This window comes from Zonotrichia albicollis, chromosome 2 (genome assembly GCF_047830755.1).
Source record: "Zonotrichia albicollis isolate bZonAlb1 chromosome 2, bZonAlb1.hap1, whole genome shotgun sequence".
NCBI lineage: Eukaryota > Metazoa > Chordata > Aves > Passeriformes > Passerellidae > Zonotrichia > Zonotrichia albicollis.
In genome coordinates, this window is record NC_133820.1 from 73,147,524 (window position 1) to 73,165,431 (window position 17,908).

Here is a 17,908-nt window from a genome sequence, read left to right on the forward strand (position 1 = left end):
GACACCCCCGTGATACTAGTTAGCACCATGCTCAGGGAGCTTTGCCTTCTGTTCTTTCAAACTTGAACCAGGAGCACAGCACTGGAACTTATTTCCAGATGCTTTTGGTTAAACTTTGAGCTCCTGCTCAAATTAAGGAAGTAAAGAAGAACATTCAAAATTTTATTTTTTTTCCTAATAAAGGTTTAAGTGATCTAGTCAAGCACTGTGAACTTTAACTAATAGTTTCATGCTACAGTAATGGCATCTATTATTTGAATTCATTTCCCATACTGACAGCACAACTCAGGCATACTCCAGACTATGACATTTTAAGTGACTGGTGATTTTCAGCTGTGCTTTTCACAGTACACTTGTATGAACTGCAGACTGGAATACATACACATCTCTGTGTAGAATGCAGTTCATTCTACTTTTGCTGCTATATAGAAAAATATCTATTTTTAAAAGTGAAGTATTCTCAGGATATGTATGTTTTCCCATACTAAATTGAATTAAATGGAGGAAATATTTGAGATATAAGACAAACCTTTAAAAGTTTTTACTTCCTCAGTCAAGCCCATGCTGTTCTAGTTTTTATCAGTACCACTGGATTTTATAATCTAACAAAATGAAGCACAGAAACCAAGAAAAGTAAACCCAGTACAGAACAGAAAATTAGTCAAATGTATATTTTTCAAAGATCATCCATGTCTCATAGCTAAAACACGCTTAGTCACTCAATTTGTATGTTTATATTTTTATACATAAAAAGCAAGTCACCAACTTTCCTCCCCAATGCACTACAAGCAGACATATAACCACAATTTGGAAAGCTGTACCCATGAATAGGAAGAGACTTATTCTTTGCCCCTGCTTATTCAGTGCAACTTGGGGTGCATAAAATCACAAGTTGATCATAGACAAGAAACAGAAAGGCAGTAAAGAGGCATGCCTCTTCACTTGTTTCAACTCACAAATCCTTGGTTGGAAACTTCATTTCAAACTAGGTTAGGAAAAGAAGTCCAGAATTTTTTTGGGCTCCCCCCATAGCTTAAGATTCCAGTACTGCATAAGGCAAAACTTGGCTCCAGTATGTGTTATTCTGATGCTTCATTATGCCTTGGCAAGACCATTTCACCATGACATGTTCACTTTGAGTTAATTTCACTTAAGAGATGAAACCAGCAAATGAAAAGTTGACAGCTTGTTTCTCCTGAAGCTAAGATACGGAATCATGTTAATACTCAAGTGTTACCACTGACTTGAAGCTGACCTAGAAACCAAACCATAGACATAATTTAACATCACAGAACAGAGACCAAAGTAGCTCTTTGGAATGACCAATCTATGTATTCCGCAATCAGTCTCTTTTCTTTTTAATGACTTTTGGGAAAAATAAAATCCATACATTTTTAAAGCAGAATGCTTTCTTTCAAAATCCACATTTGCAGACAGTAAAATATTAGTAACATCTCTATGCATCAGAAGGTGAATTACTATTATTCATCTGTGCTATTTCCAGTCATTTAATGGAAATAAATTAGAAAATGGGAATAAATCTTCCCCTTTTCAGTCATATTTATTACAAACTCCTGTATATACCCGTCAACATTTATGGGTGAGATTTTTATTTTAATTTGTGTGGTAAATTGGTGGGTTGATTGGTGTTGTTGTTGTTGCTATTGTTGTTTTGAAAATTAGAGGAATTTCCTGAGAAATACAAATGAAACCTTTACTAAATCTATCTTTACAGAAATCTTGTCAGTGTTCAAAATCAGTAAAAGCTAAATCCAATCAATGATATTAGGTTCACACTAGTGCTAAGGTCAATAGCTGCTCTTGGGCTATAGTTTAAGCACTGCTGCAGGCCTATACTAGTCTTGAACATGGGATCAAAGAGATAAAAGTGGAGTGACTGCATCTCTTTCACTTTATATTCCACCACTCTAAGGATCTTTACACGAGTTCGATTCTCAGTGACATTTTGTCATTGATTTTTTTAACATATCTTTTGCATCAATGTTTTTCCAGGAACCTCCTCCAAAGAAGATGACATTACAACGAGTTAAGGAGCATGTATGCCTACTGCATGAAAGACTGTGAGGCATTTACCCACCAGCCCTACTAAAGATTTGTAATTGGTGCGCTGGAAGAAAAATCTCAATATACCACTGACTGAATATTTTTTCATCACCAATTATTAAACAAGAAATTTTAAAATTCAAATATAGTAAAACAGTACTGATCAAAGAACAATCCTCAACCAGGCGAATTCATTGGCAAAACTAATACATTACAACAGACATTGATTTAACCAAACTGATTAAATGTCTACCACAGCATATTACAAGCCACATTTTGAAGTGAGTGGGTGACTCTCATCATAACTTTATGTCCAGAGCTGCAAGATGTACATTTTTTTTCCCCAAAGCTCAGCATATTCAATGCTGAACTCTTCAGAAATCTGGCTATTTTTTTGGTGAGATTAATAAAATATGAGTTCACTTTTAAAAGCTCTTCTTACATACCATAATAAAAAAAAGTATCAGAACTTGTGCTTTTCGTTGCTTCCAATCTTATGTAGAAGGCTAGGAAACTAAATAACAGTACAGACCTCAATATAAACTGTTGACAAGCCTAAAAATAAGTTTTTAAGAAAAATGCTGATGTTCAACTACTTACTTTTTGCTGTGCTTTAGAAAGGAAGTGGAACTTAAAAAAACAAAGTCACAAAATATACAGAAAAGTGTCTGGAATGCTGCCCAGCAGAAAAGGACCTGGGGGTGCTGGCTAACACTCAGTTGGACATGAGCCAGCAGTGTGCCCAGGTGGCCAAGAAGGTCAGTGTCATCCTGGCTTGTGTCAGCAATAGTGTGGCCAGCAGGGACAGGGCAGTGATTGTCCCCCTGTTCTCGACACTGATGATGCCACCACTCAAGTCCTGTGCTCAGTTCTGGACCCTCAATTCAGGAATTGAGATGCTGGAGCATGAAGAAGGGACATGAAACTGGTAAAGGGTCTAGAGAGGGAGTCCTGTGAGGAGCAGCTGAGGGGACTGGAGTTGTTTAGCCTGGAGAAAATGAGGCTCAGGGGAGACCTTATCACTCTCTCTACACCTGCCTGAAAGGAGATTGTGGCCACATGGGGGTCAGTCTCTTCTCACGGGCAAGTAGTGACAGGCAGAGAGGACATAGCCTCAAGCTACACTGGGGTGGTCCCGGCTGGCACTAGGAAGAATTTCTTCACAGAAAGAGTGATTAGATGTTAGAATGGGCTGCCCTGGGAGATGGTAGAGTCACAGTCTCTGGAGGTGTTTATGGAAAGACTGGATGTGGCACTTAGTGCCATGGTCTATTTGACAAGTTGCTATTAGGTCATAGGTTGGGTTTGATGACCTCAAAGTTCTTTTCCAACCTGATTCATTCTGTGATTCTGCAATATGAAATTTTCTGCCAGGTTGTACATTCATAAATGCATTCAGCTTATTTTTATGTAAGCACAAATCCATCCTACCTATCTAGCTATTCAATAATGCGCAGATAATTTCCAGAAAGAAATTTGAACTTTTAGAGAACTCAACATTCTGTAGTGGATATTTACATCAAAATAAAAAAATTATGAAAATAAAGGATCACTAAATAACCACTAAATAAGAAATTAGTGGTGTAGACATTTTGGTCAAGCACCTAAAATCAAGGACAAATGAAATCTGGACCAGACTGGTTCCCTGAATACTTCCTTGTTCACACAAACAATATTTGTGGGAGAAGCCAAGTCTGGCAACAGACTTAGTCTGCAGCTGACTCTTCCATTGTTCAAATGAAATCCACAGGCACTGAACTGCAGATGATTCAGGAAGGTCTCTCCCACAACAAAAATTTTCCCCCAACCCTCAAAAGTTTAAAAGTAAAATAATTTAAAACTACATACTTTCACACAAGCTTTTATTTACAGCTAAATGAGATTCTGAAGTCACTTGAGATTGAAGACATGTTGTTAAAAAAATCCTGACACTGCTTCATTAGATATACAGCAAATCTAGATTATCAGACCTTGCTATAAAGCTGTAGCCAGCAGCCCCATGAATGAAAAAAAGGGGATAAAGCTGACACTCTCTAGAAGGAGTAAAGTCAGTTAAATGTCAGAACTGAGTCCCTAAATTGCTGTGCATACTGTGTGTTTCTATTGCAAGTTTGTCTGCACAAAGTTCTCATTCAGCTCTGAAAATGTAGTTTTCTCATCACTTCTTTTTATTATAGAATAAATGTATTTGTTGTAATCAATTCCAGAAAGGTCCTATTTCTTATGGAGAGATTATGTACCAACATGTCTCTACAGAAAAATACAAAACTTCTTTACCAAGTCATTTTCACAAGCCATTTTTATTATTGAGTTTGCCCTGTACTATTATTTGTATGGTGGTGATGTCTCACAATTTTCTACATCAGTAGAAGGTTCCTTTGGCACCACAATCCACTATTTTCTCTCAGAAGACAAGCAGAAATATGAAGCAATATAACCATATAATTTTTTTTTCAATAAACAAAACATTGGCAATATAACCACACTGCTATATATGCAAACTGCTGTATAAGCAGACAGCAGAAGTGGCTTCTGTAGATCCCACAAAATCTTTTTATATGCTTTATTTACAATAAAATTATAAGCAACAGTATTTCAGCTGTGATGCTTTCAGCACGTAAGAGACATGAGAGCTGGGATTCATGCATTTTAACATACAGAATGTAAACATTTCAGTCTTTAGCCAGGTTTTTTCCCAGTTAAAGGTAAAAAAGGCCTCCAAAAGTAACTCCTCTGACCTACCCTAAAAGTCTCTCAAATTCCCCTCTGCAGCTGTTTACTTTTTAAATGCAATTAAATACGCTTATGCAGATATGGTAATCTAACCATAAAATCCTTATCAGAAAAGAAAGAATTCTTTAAAAAGGCTAATTGGAAGAAGCCATATATCTCATATCTTCCAATGAAGCTGGAAAAGGCATGTCTTACCCAGTAAGTGGACTTTGTGCCCTGAAGTCTACCTGTGCTGTTTTTCACCTCTGGACTGAGAAGAGGTCCCCATTTTTGTTTGTTGTGCCTTTACAGACCTTGGTGTTATCTGACAGGATTTCAGTTTCAGAATGCTTTCAGTTTTCACCGGTTTCCTGGGCTCCTCATTGTGCTGGCCAGGTGACAGGGTTGGTTATGGATTTGCAGATATGCAGATTATGGTTAGTGTCAGAGTTTTCCTATTAAGCTTAAAGCCTACTTTCTTTGCAGAAATTTTCTTCCCTTATATTGTTTTGCAATGAATAGGATTTTACGATTTCATATCTTATATTTGCATGTTTTTCCTACCCAAGGAGATAATTGCAGCACAGTTTAAGCATATTTTACTGAAGGATCCAAGACTATTTATATAGAATATTAAATCTGAACTGATTCAGTAATTTTTCTTTTTCTGATTCAACAGAACAAACAGCTTCATTGTATGTTTATGCTAAATGCAAAGGGGAGAATGGGAGGAGGGAACTGAAAATTTTCTAGTCCCTTGGATATGTGTGGTTATTAGTGCCCTGTGGCAGCCCCTGACAGAAAAGGACACGTGTCAAACCACACTCTGCCTGCCAAACCTAATGCTTCCTCACTAGCTTGTTGTGTTCCAGCACAGCCATCAATGACATCCAGGTACACAAAAACCTGGAACCAGTTTTCTTGCCATCTGCAGAGTGGCAACTGCTCACTCTTATCACAATGAGCCCTGCATGCCAGAAGAATAAATAACATTTATGATCCCTTTCTGACATATTTGTAGCCCCAAACAAGAAGGAAAATGAAAAATATTAGTGTAAGAGGAGCAAAGCCATACAGTGAAAAAATGAAAAATATTAGAGTAAGAGAAGCAAAGCCATACAAGATAAAGCACTTGGAAAAAGTTTTACTTAAAGTATGTGTCCTGACATAGTGTCCAAGGAACAGTTTTCACCAAGTGAAAGCACGCTAAATTATGCTAGTACTGTCTTCTCTTCCATGTGGTTGCTGACAGATGTTTGGAAAAGAAAATCTTCCTTTCTGCTTGACCTTAAAAGCTGTTTATGGTATATTTATAATGTGAAACAGTAAAACAGTACAACAAAAAGTGGAGTTCTTCAGTGATAGAAACAAGACACTTTTGCTTTGTTACTTAAATTACACAGAAAAATATTAAAACTGTTTTTCCTAAATTATTAATAGCAATAACAACAACAAAAATAATAATAATACCTATCACTTGCAACGAATAACTAGACTGAAAAAACTCCACTGATTGCAATGTGGTTTGCCATACATCTGCAATAGAAAGTGAATTCTGCAGGCAGGTTGTGGTAAAAACATGTCTATTTTCTTTTTTTTATCACTTTCTGCTCAAATAGCTCTGAAAAATGCATACATTTCTAATAGGTGTAATATTCTCTCAGGGTTAGGGTGAGTGACAAACAGCAGTGATAATTTACATGGAAGTGATTCATGTAATGGGGAAAGCTGGAGGAGGTGGGCGTGGGGAAGAGAAGGGATGGAACCATGGACGACACGAAACATAGTGCCAGAAACAAACTGCTTTTTTAAAGACTTGGAATGACTGGTTATTTTTGCACTAGAGTAACTGTCTAATAAAGGAAGAGTTATTAAGTTTAAACAGTGACTGATAAAAAAACACAAGCAGCCTCAACAGGAGGAAGAGCACTCTGCAATGAAAGACAAGTGCCTCTGGCTTAAGGCCATGGAGAGTTTCACGTCTTGGAGTTGCTGGAGAAGCAAACAGTATTTTTCTGTAGTTTGTCAAGTTCAAGTGGAAAACTGGACTTTTCTACATTTTAGGAGAAAATCAGAGAGATTTGAAGTTTTTCACATTTCTCTAATACAGGTTACACAGGCAACACAAGCTTGGATGACAACTACACTGAGTAAGACAAACAAATAACCAGTAGTGAGCTCGGGAAACGTAGCACTACAGGGTCTGTGGAGTTTTTCAAATCACAAATAATTTTCCCTGAAAAATATTTTCTTTTTGCTTATTTTTTGTAATCTAAATTTCAAGGGAAAAATAGCTTAATTATTTTGCCAATATTCACCCCTTTATTAGGAGGGAATAATTTCTTGGATTTAAGCAGGCTGGAAAGTAATTTCCTCTGAAGGATCCTTAAATAATGTAATTGTATTACAACCAAACAGAGTAGAATAATTGCATCAAAGTATTTTTACTCCACTGGTTTTGTAGCAAATATTTGATATGGAGGTCAGTAAGTATTACACTGAGAAGTTATATATACCAAGGAGTGCACTCCTGATGTAAGCACTGACTAGTAAATTCTGGGAAAATTTGCCCTAGATATTAAGCAAGAAATGAGAGGAAGAAACACCAGTGGAGGAGGAATGAGAGAGCAAAGATCTCTGATGAACACAGAGTCTTTAAACATGACAGGTTTTATTATATTTAATGAAATTTTATGGCACAAAATGCTGCAGTTACATAAGAATTTTATTATATTTTCAAAGTCCAAATTTCAATGGGAAATTAAAATTTGTATTTTTTCTTTTCCTCCTAACAGCAGTATTCAAAGACTAGAATGGTTAACTAGCCTACATAAACAAAAGCTGTCATCTTTAAAAATCACCTTGGGTGTTTGATGTATATCTGTCTTTTTAATTAAAGAACTTGTTCTGATACTTTGAATAGAAATGAAAATACTAGGATAAAAATATAATTTGCTTAAAAATATAATGGGAACTTAGCACTGACAATTATTATCTGGGCAAAACAGGGAACTTCGCTCCATGCAACCCTCATTTAAAAAAAAAGTAGGCTACAAATGACACAGTGTAGGTCCTCCCTCCCTGTTCCTGCTCTTCAGCTGCCAGCAGCTTACACTGCTACCCAAGAAATGTCATTGCCACAGAGCAGTGCTGGAAAAGTCACTAATGGATTACCATGGCCAGCCAGAGCAGCTCTCTAGAATTTTCACTGTTAATGAATTAGCAACACTTTAAAGGGTTTATATGTGTTTCAAAAAAAAAAAAAATTTTATTATACCAAGGGGTAGTTGTATCTTTGACAACATTCAAAGAACTATCTTTTATAAGAGTTGCCAAGAAAAAATACATTTTAAATTTTGTAAATCGTAAGACCTGCCTGCATATGCAGAGCACTGCAAGCACTGCAGCTGATTTAGTTGTTGACCTAGAAACTCTGATGTTAGGTGAGTTAAACAGGTCCACAGTTTAAGTTCCCCAGTAAACTATGCACTGAAGAAACAGACACAGCCTCTCACATGGAGCTTTCTCCCATTAAATCCTGGACTGTGTTGCAGCATTGAGAGACTCCAACACCATACACTGTTGTTGACTAGACTGTATGCAGTGATATACTACTTTCCATAGCCTTGGTCAGTCCAGGCAGCTGAAGGTTACTGTGTCTTCTACTGAATCCAGTGATAAAGACAAAAAGGAATAAACTGGACTAGGAGCAAAGCTGCTGAAATGCCAATGAAGGGGGCCCAAGCCAACACCCTGTTATGGGCTTTCTTTTTTTATATCATAAACTACTCAAAATGCTATCTAAATCAGATTTGTGTGGTCTTTATCGCCTAGATCTCTGCAAATGCTCTTGCTACTCTTCTTTCTTCTACTTCTCTTGCTACTTTCTCTGGATACAGCTCCTCAAATACATAACACTGTCTGCTGAGTTTCCAGAATACTAAAACACAAGGTAATTACTGGAGACATTGTGATGGCAAAGCAAACTTTAACTGAAGACAGAGGAAACATTACTTCTCTGTTTTTCCCAGGATGTTAAAGGTCAGTAGGCAATAACCAGAATATAATTTACACAGTTACACATTCTCTTTTCATGAGTTCCCAGCTAGATGCATGTCAGGCAGCAGCCTCGAACAAAAGAATGCTAAATCAACTGTAGTGTGATACAGAGTGTTTTGATTTGTAGTTCTTAACAAATTGTTTTCTCCCTCTACTCTGAGTTCCAGTGCCTTGCATGAAGTACAGTGTGATTAGAAACTGGCTGGGGCTGTGGCCTTTTGTGAACAATGGAGGCAAATATGTCACTCAAGATGTTTGGTTTACATCAGCTCATAATCTCTCTTGGAGCTTAGCTTTCTAATATCTAACTAGGATTTTTTTTTCTATAATAGTTCATACAGGACTAAAGATATTTACATTCAGCATTATGCAAGCTGTCCTTTCATATTTAGGTTAATAACTGAAATATTATTCTTCAATATTTTGAATAAATACATTAAAATCTGGCTACATGATGACAAATGTAAATCTCTGTATACCGGCTGTCACCAGGGGGAACTATTAATTCATGCATCAACTTTCAAGGCTTAACTATTATGGACTGGCACACCATAGAAATACACAAATGTTTAGAAGACAGAGAACTGGCAGCTGTGTAATGACTAACCACAGGTTAAAAGACAGGCATATGACACAAATTCAGCTACCATAGTAATTAAAACTGGGCAAAGATTTCATAGACAAAATAGACATGGAATGGCATATTTACCATATGTGACCCTGATGTATTGAAGATGTTACCTTTGTTAAAAACAAATGAAATGTGATTCACTAAAGATACATTCACTGTAGGATGGTATCAGTGACCCTTAAGAGATTTGCACCAAAAATCCCCAGTCTAAAACAACATTGTTTTGATATTTCTTACATTTTTGATTATTCTTACATTTCTTGGCAGAAAGGCTGCTAGTGGTCAAGAAAAAAAATAAAAAGGCAAAGACATTTTTGTCAAAGCTTCTTACAGTCATGGGGTTTGTTAAGAAAAATCAAGGAATTGTTAGCTCTTTAGCAGGGACATTCAAAAGACAAACATGATAATGAATTTAAAAGCACAGACCAAAACTCAGTAATATGCTAGTAAAACAGTAGTAATTCAACAAATTCCACCAAACTTCTCTTTTCCATCCACTCTCAGGTGCCTTGTAATCCACTCAAATCTGAATGGGCCCTACCCACCTTAATTTACAAGATGAACTCTGATTCAGATTAGTCAGAGACAGCAAGCAGTAACAGTAATAAGGGTAAGTGAAGTATATTTATCAAGTCAGTGGGTATGGAAACTAATAGCATGTCAGCAAGAATAATGCTACATGAAAAGTATTGGCTTTGTTTTAAATTAAAGACTAAATACAATCACAATAGCACACTTTAACAAAGACAACTTTTATATTGAATTTCAATAACAGATATGTCACATGTAAAACAAGCAAGGTAATTATTTTGGTTTTTATATAGTTATAGAAAGATAGAATGACTTTGGTTGGAAGGAACCTCAAAGATCATCTAGTTCCAGTCCTCTCTACCATGGCAGGGGCACTCTTCATTAGACCAGGTTGCTCATTGCACCATCCAGCCTGGCCTTGTACTCTGCCAGTCATGGTGCATCGACAACTTCTCTGGGCAACCTGTTCCAATGCCTCACCACCCTCACAATAAAGCATATCTTCTTAATATCTAATCAAAACTACTTTCTTCCTCAGGTAAAACTTTTCCCCTTTGAGCTGTCATCTTATTGTAGGGGTTCCATACTGTTGTCTCCTTATTGCAAAAGTTTCATACATTCTTAGTGTTCCTTGCTCCTCACAGCACTGACTCTTCCTTCTTCACAAAGTCACCAACTGACTCCAGTTCCCTTCTCAACCAGCCAACACACTCTTTTATAACTCTTTTATAACTCTTCTTCTCACTGGTCACAGCTGTGGCCTGTAAAAGTCAGGTCTGTTCCTAATCTTTGATAATTGGCCCAGCTGCAACTCCTTAGGGGTAAGGTTACTTTCTACACTATCTTTATTTTCTTATATTCTATCCCCCTACACCTTTTTCCTGTCACTACATGCTCTTGTAAATATTCTCTCTCCATCTTTCTTATAGGCTCCCTTCATGTGCTGGAAGGCCACAAGCAGATCACACAGAAGCCTTCTCTTTTCCAGGCTGAGCAAACAAAATCCTCCCAGCCTTTCCTCATAGGAGAGCTGCTTCAGCCTTCAAATCAACTTGCTGTCTCTCCTCTGGGCTTGCTCCCACAGGTCCATGCCCTTCCCATGTTGAGAGGCCCAGAGCTGGATGCAGCACTGCAGGTGGGGTCTCACCAGAGCAGAGGGGCAGAATCCCCTCCCTGGCCCTGCTGCCCACACTGCTTTGCACGCAGCACAGGACACATTTGGCTTTCTGTTCTGGGCAGTGAGTGCACATGGCTGGGTCATGTCCAGACTCTCATCCAGCAGCACCCCAAGTCCTTCTCAGCAGGGCTGCTCTCCATCCGTGCATCCCCAGCCTGTGTTGACACTGGAGGTTAAACCTCATGAGATTCCTTTTTGCACTGCTCTTGAGCTTGTCTAGGTCCCTCTGGAAGGAATTCTGTCCTTCAGGTGTGTCAGCTTCACTGCTCAGCTTGGTGTCATCTGCAAATTTGCTGAGGGTGTACTTGGTCCCTTCATCTGTGTCATTACTGAAGTTATTAAGTAACACTGGTCCCTGAGAGACACCACTCATCACTGATGCCATTGGGACTCTGAGTTGTTGGCTGCTAACCCCTGGATGTAACCATGGTAAATGATGTAGCTCTGGTTAACCACTCTGGATAACAACTTTCCATCTAACAACAACTTTCCATCTAACAGTCTGCCCATCAAATCAATCTCTCTCCAATTTAGAAAGAAGGATATTCTCAGGGACTCTGTCAAAGGCTTTACAGAAGACCAGATAAATTACATCTGTAGCCCCCTTCTTTTGACCACTGATGCAGTCATCCCATCATAGAAGGTCACTGACTTGGTCAGGCAGGATTTGACCTGCTGGCTGGCTGTCCTGAATCACCTTCCTGTCCTCCATGCGCCTCAGCAAAGCTTCTAGGAGGATCTGTCCCATGGCCTTCCCAGGGACAGCTGGGAAGCTGACAGGTCAGCAGTTCCTAGAGTTCTCATTTCCATCCTTTTTAAAGATAGGTACAATGTTTCCCTTTTTCCAGTCACCTGTTACTTCCCCTGACTACCATGACTTTTTAAAATATCGCAGGATGCAGGCTGGCAGCTACATCAGCCAATACCCTCGGAACCCTGGAATGCATTTCATTGGGTTCCAAAAACTTATTCAGGTTCTCCAGGTGGCCATAAATGTGATCTTTACTTACAGTGGGAGGGCCTGTGCTCCCTCAGTTGAGTTCCCCAGCCTTCTTCCCATCTGTTATTTCCTGTTCACCAACACTGTTCATCAGGGGCAGTACACCTCCTTTGACCTTCCCTTTTGGGCTCACATACTGATGGAAGCCCTTCTAGTTTTCCTTTGTTCCCTTGCTGGGTTCAGTTCCAGCTTCACCTTGGCTTCCTCACCCCATCCCTACCCAACCAAATTTCCTCTCTATACTCTTCCTTCTTTCCAGGTTACCCATCCTTGTTTCCACGGCCTGTGCATGTTCTTTTCCTTTAGTTTGACCTGCAGTTCCCTACCCAGGCATGCCAGTCTCTTGCCCTCCTTACCTGATTTATTGTTCCTGGGGATTGCTGGGGATTGCAGTTTTCTTGACACTGATTAAGCCTCTGTTGGGTTACTGTGTTTAGTTTTGGGCACAACATTTTCAAAAAGGCAGACAAATTGGAAAGAGTTCAGAGGACAGCAACAAAAAAGATAAAATAAGATCTGTGGGAAAAGGTTAAGTGAACTGGGCATGTTCAGACTAAACAAAAGAACACTGAAGGGAGGCATGACATGTCTACAAATACATTGAGTTACTATAAAGAGGATAGGGACAAATTATTCTCCTTAGTCAATGAGGACAGAACTAATGGGCTTATGCTGCAGCAGAGAACATCTAGGTTAAGTGTAAAGGAAAAACTTTAACTAATAGAAATAGTTAGAAACACAACATGCTGCCAAAGCAGCCTGAAAAACTCCCTCTGAGGCTTAGGTTTTAGTTTGTTCTTGCTTTGTATCTGGTAGAGGGAGGATCACACTGGAAGAGGTTAGGGCTCTAGCCAGCTTCCTTCTGCACTGCAGATTTCTGATGCGACCTTGGGAAAGCTAGTTAGCAGCACATTTCAGCTCTCTAGCTGTACAACAGTGAGAAAAGCAATTCCCTAGCTCTCAGAGATGCTGTAAGGATAAATAGTTAAGGATTTTCAGACTCACTAAGGGCCAACTAAGCAACTATACAAATTAAACATTGAAACCTTCCACAGTGAAAAGCCACCAACCCCTGACATACCTGTAAGTGGCTTCCCACCCAGAGGGCCTCTGTGAGTGCTGCAATGGGCTTTAGCCAACACATCCAGTCTAGGATTCATTTGGATGACCCAACCTAAGCTGCATCTGAGGAAAGAAAAAGTACAGAGTAACAAAGAATCAGTGGCTGATATGACAGGCCACCAGCAGCTCAGCCTAACTAAGCTGAGCTGAAGTCAATGGACTCTATTGTCTTAGTAGAAGATGCATCAGGAATCAGTATCAGTCATCAAGTATGAGACCAGTTATCAGGGCTCTGTCATAGCTGTCTGCATAAGTTCTAACACAGTGATGTTGCTAAGACCAACCCTGAAAAGCAGATTAAAATCAAGCTAGAAGGGCAGAGAACATTAAAGTAAAAATATAAGATGTGAATATAAGATGAACAGACTTTTTTGTTAATGCTTAGTCAAAAGTTTATTCTTATTTGTTCCTTAATTTCATAAGGGTAGTTTTGATGTCTAGAAAGGAGCTGCATTTCCTATCTAAAATTAATTATCAATAATAAATCCTTTGAAAAGCTCAAAATAAAGCAGCAGTAGCAACATCCCACTAAAAGAATTGAGGTTTTGTGATATTAAAAGTAGAGGAGAATGTGGAAGAAAATATTGTAAATAAATGTAGTCAGTTTAAATCTGTGATTTTTTAACCCGCAAAGGCTTTGCAAAGAATTTAATTATATCCTTTATTAATATTATTATTATTGCTGCTGTTGTTGCTGTTGCTGCTATTGTAATTATAATATTTCTGTATAAAACTAATGCAGCTTCATCTTACTTGATTAGCTTTACAGATGGACAGAACACACATTTCCTTGGCTCTCAGTACAAAATTCTGTACAGTACAAAAAACAAAATTCTGTATTTTCTAATCTATTTTGTCCCACACCTTCTTCAGCCTCTTTAACATTGCCCAGCCAGTTCCCCATCAGCTCAGCTGATACATCAGACTGGGGGTACCTATAGCAAATGCAAGTGCAAGAATTACTTTTCCAAACACTGCTCACTATCCAAGCTTTACTACTGTAGTAGAAACATTCACTTTGAAGAACTTGTACTTAAACTACACAGTGTAAAAAAAATTAAGCATCCTCTAACTCTTCCATTGCAATAGAAAGCCTGAATAAACATCTGAATAAAAGAAAGCTGTGAGAAAGAACTGATTTGCTATTAGCACACAGAGCCCAGGAGGCAACAAAATAAATAATAAAATGCTTTCACCTAAATCATTTACATAAAAATAAGCAGAAACCATGTCATATTTCTACTGCTGAAACATAAAATGGGACACATTTCAATAAAAGAATAAATGTGTCTCCTCATGGGCACAAGTAGTTTCACTTACTTACAGCTATGCAGGAAAAAAAAAAAAAAAGAAGAGTGATACAAATGACAGAATAACTGTAAGGTAAGTCATGAGCCCAGGTGGAGCAAATGAAAAGCATGACACAAGATCTCAGAAGACCTTGACAGCACACAAGCACAACAAGCTACATTAATCCAAATGCTATTGGCATTTCATCTGGGAAGGTAAATGTTTACTGCATGAGTTATGTGCTATATGCTTATTCATATGCATCTCTACAATCACTACAAAAGCCTTTCAAGTAGAATTGTGTGAACTGTGGATGTTTTTTTGTTTTTTTTTTTTTTTAATTCAGTTGAGAAAACAACAATAAAAATTCAGCTTAATATTTGGCTTTATTTTCAAATTATTTTAGCCATCTTCTAATCCTCTGGGGGGAAAATGTACAGCAAAATGTGAAATGAAAAAGTTTGTTTGAAATAAAGAGCTATAACATTTCATTTCAGAAAATAAAAAGTAGAAACAAGAAAAATGCTGGTAAGGAAGAAAAAAATCTCCAAAGGGAAAATAGAGATGCAATACTAACTTTGAACTTAGATACTTCCCACATTGTAATCAAGTGACTTGCCAGCCAACCACACACGTATACCAGAGAAACAAGTGAGAATGAGACTGTGGGGAGTGTGGCAGCAGTTCTGCACTCACAGTACTTTATTTCATCTCATACTACGTATATCTGTGCAGTTGATTCATTTACCAGTTGTATTTTTTACATGTTGCAGGCAACAGTTTGCCCAATAGCTTGTAGATAGTGCTTTGCTGGGGACGAAAAAAAAAAGAAAAAAAAAAAAAAACAAAACCAAAACAAAACAAAAAAAAAAGGCAAACCAAAACCACAACCACAGTAATTAAAGGCTTTAATAATGTAGAAGCAGTTTTTGTACACGCACTACACAGAAGATGATCTGTGAGGATTTCATATGTGTACTCCTCAGTGATTCAGTTTTAGACAAATTATTTACTGGTTTTAGATCAAAAAGGATGTAATTAAATCCTTTCTTCTCCTTTTGAAATGCTCTTGAAAGGTTATTTATCTTAGCTCCTATGGAAATAATACAGATATTCTGCTTCAGATTTTAAGGAGCACTGTAAGTCATTGAAAAAAATAATAGATGTTGCCAAGTATTTCCTGGCATTACTTAGTACTAAATAATACTGCAGTACATAGAATCACAGAATCATAGAAATTTTTAGGTAGGAAAAGACCTTTAAGATCTTCATTTCAACCATAAACCTAATACTGCCAAGTCCACCACTAAATCATGTCCCTAAGTGACACATGTACATATCTTTTAAATATCTTTAGGGATTCTTGATGTAACCAGCTTCCTGAGAAGTCTGTTCCAGTGCTTGACATCTCTTTCTGTGAAGAAATGTTTTTTTAAATAGCCAATCTAAACCTCCTTTGGAGTAACTTGAGGCCATTTCCTCATCCTCTCACTTTTTATGTGGGAGAAGAGACCTACTCCCACCTCGCTGCAACCCCTTTTTGATATTTGGAGAGAGCAAGAAAACCTCCCCTTTTCTCCAGGCTAAACACCCTCAGCTCCCTCAGCTATTCCTTATAGGACTTGTGTTCCAGACCCTTCCCCAGCTGCATTGCACTTCTCTGGACTCACTCCAGCTCCCGGATGCCTTTTTTGTAGTTAGGAGCCAAAACCAGAATGTGGTACTCAAGGTGTGGACTCACCACTGCCAAGTATAGGGAGACAATCACTGCCCTGGTCCTGCTGGCCACACTATTTCTGACACAATCTAGGATGCCACTGGAATTCTTGGCCTCCAGGGAATGTTGCTGGCTCAAATTCAGCTGGCTAAAGCCACAATCAAATATTTCAGTAAGTTTCATGTATTTATTTGCATTTGTTTTCCTTCAAGCTTTATGATTTGAATGATGCCAGTAATAGAGGGGAAACATGTTTGTCTTTCTAAACTGTCACTGATGACACAGATAAGTAAAATGGATGTAGGTGTTTCTGTTTGTTTCTTACTAATGAGGCTTTTCAAGTGTTTCAATAATGGAGAGTTTGACATTCGAAATCTTTGCATCTCTTGCCCTCATCAGGGTATACCACGAGGAGGGATGTCCAAGTTTTGTGCTGATAAGAAGCACAGGGATAATTTAAGAAAGACAATAGCAGCTAGGAAAAAAAGAAAGAACAAATGTAATCCCTCAGGTTTAGTGCAGTAAAACACATGTGCAGGAAAAATATATGGCCATCAGTGCAACTAGTGAGTGGCTAGACAGTGGAATGGCAATAGAGCCCACAGGCCTCTCAAGTGCAAAAATGGCAGAAGAAACAGGCAAAAAATCAGTATTTGTTGGAAACTACTGTTTTCATCTGTACATTTAGGCCAACACCAACTATTCTATTCCCCCGCGTACCATTAGATTGTTTGACTTGATCAATTAATCTAATTTTACTCTGCTTTGAGGAAGAGTAAATCAACTAGAGGAACATATTGATGTTTCAGTTATATTTGGTTCAGCCTTCTCTATCTACATCAAATTGCACATACTGGTTTATCTTGAGCTCAACTGCAATCAGACAAGGCAAATCCCTTGCTAAGTGCCTCCAGCTCTTGGTAGGTGTGTGAATCAACAAACACAGGTAACCAAAGGCAACCATCAAACCCCAGCTGAAACACAAAGTGCAGATTTATTTCATTACCTCTCTGACAACTCCAGGCAGCAGAGACCCACAGGGACGCACAGGCTTGCTTAGGCTCAGCTCGTCCTGGAGGGCAGCCGAGGTGGATGAGGGGCACTCTGCACCTCACAGTAACAAAAGCTTTACTTATGGCTTCACGCTCATGTCTGTGAGAGTGTGTTCTCTCTCTGCAGGAATTCTACTTCTCAAAACAGGCAGGGGTTGGAACACATTAGGCATAAAAAATAGGGTTTTCCCACAGTGACTTTTTTAGCATCCACAGCTGCAAGGTCACTTTGCGTAAAACTATTCCCTCTTCTTTGACAAATTTTCTGGTTTTAACCCTTTCCTCCCAACATTAGGTAACATTCAGCTTCAAAACTAACCCATTCAGATTTTACTCTAGTTTGTTATCCAGCTACTGAAAACATGTCCTTTTCCTTCCTTGCTAGCCTATTTTCCCCTCCTTTCTCTGAGCTTTTGCTTCTCTGTCACAAGGTGTCATACCCTTAAAAACAAAAACCTGAGAAAATACCTCCATACTGGTATGAATTTCAAATGTCTTACAGGTGACTGCTATGGTTTCAGTTGTCTGGTTCCACTGGGGTATTTTCACAGAT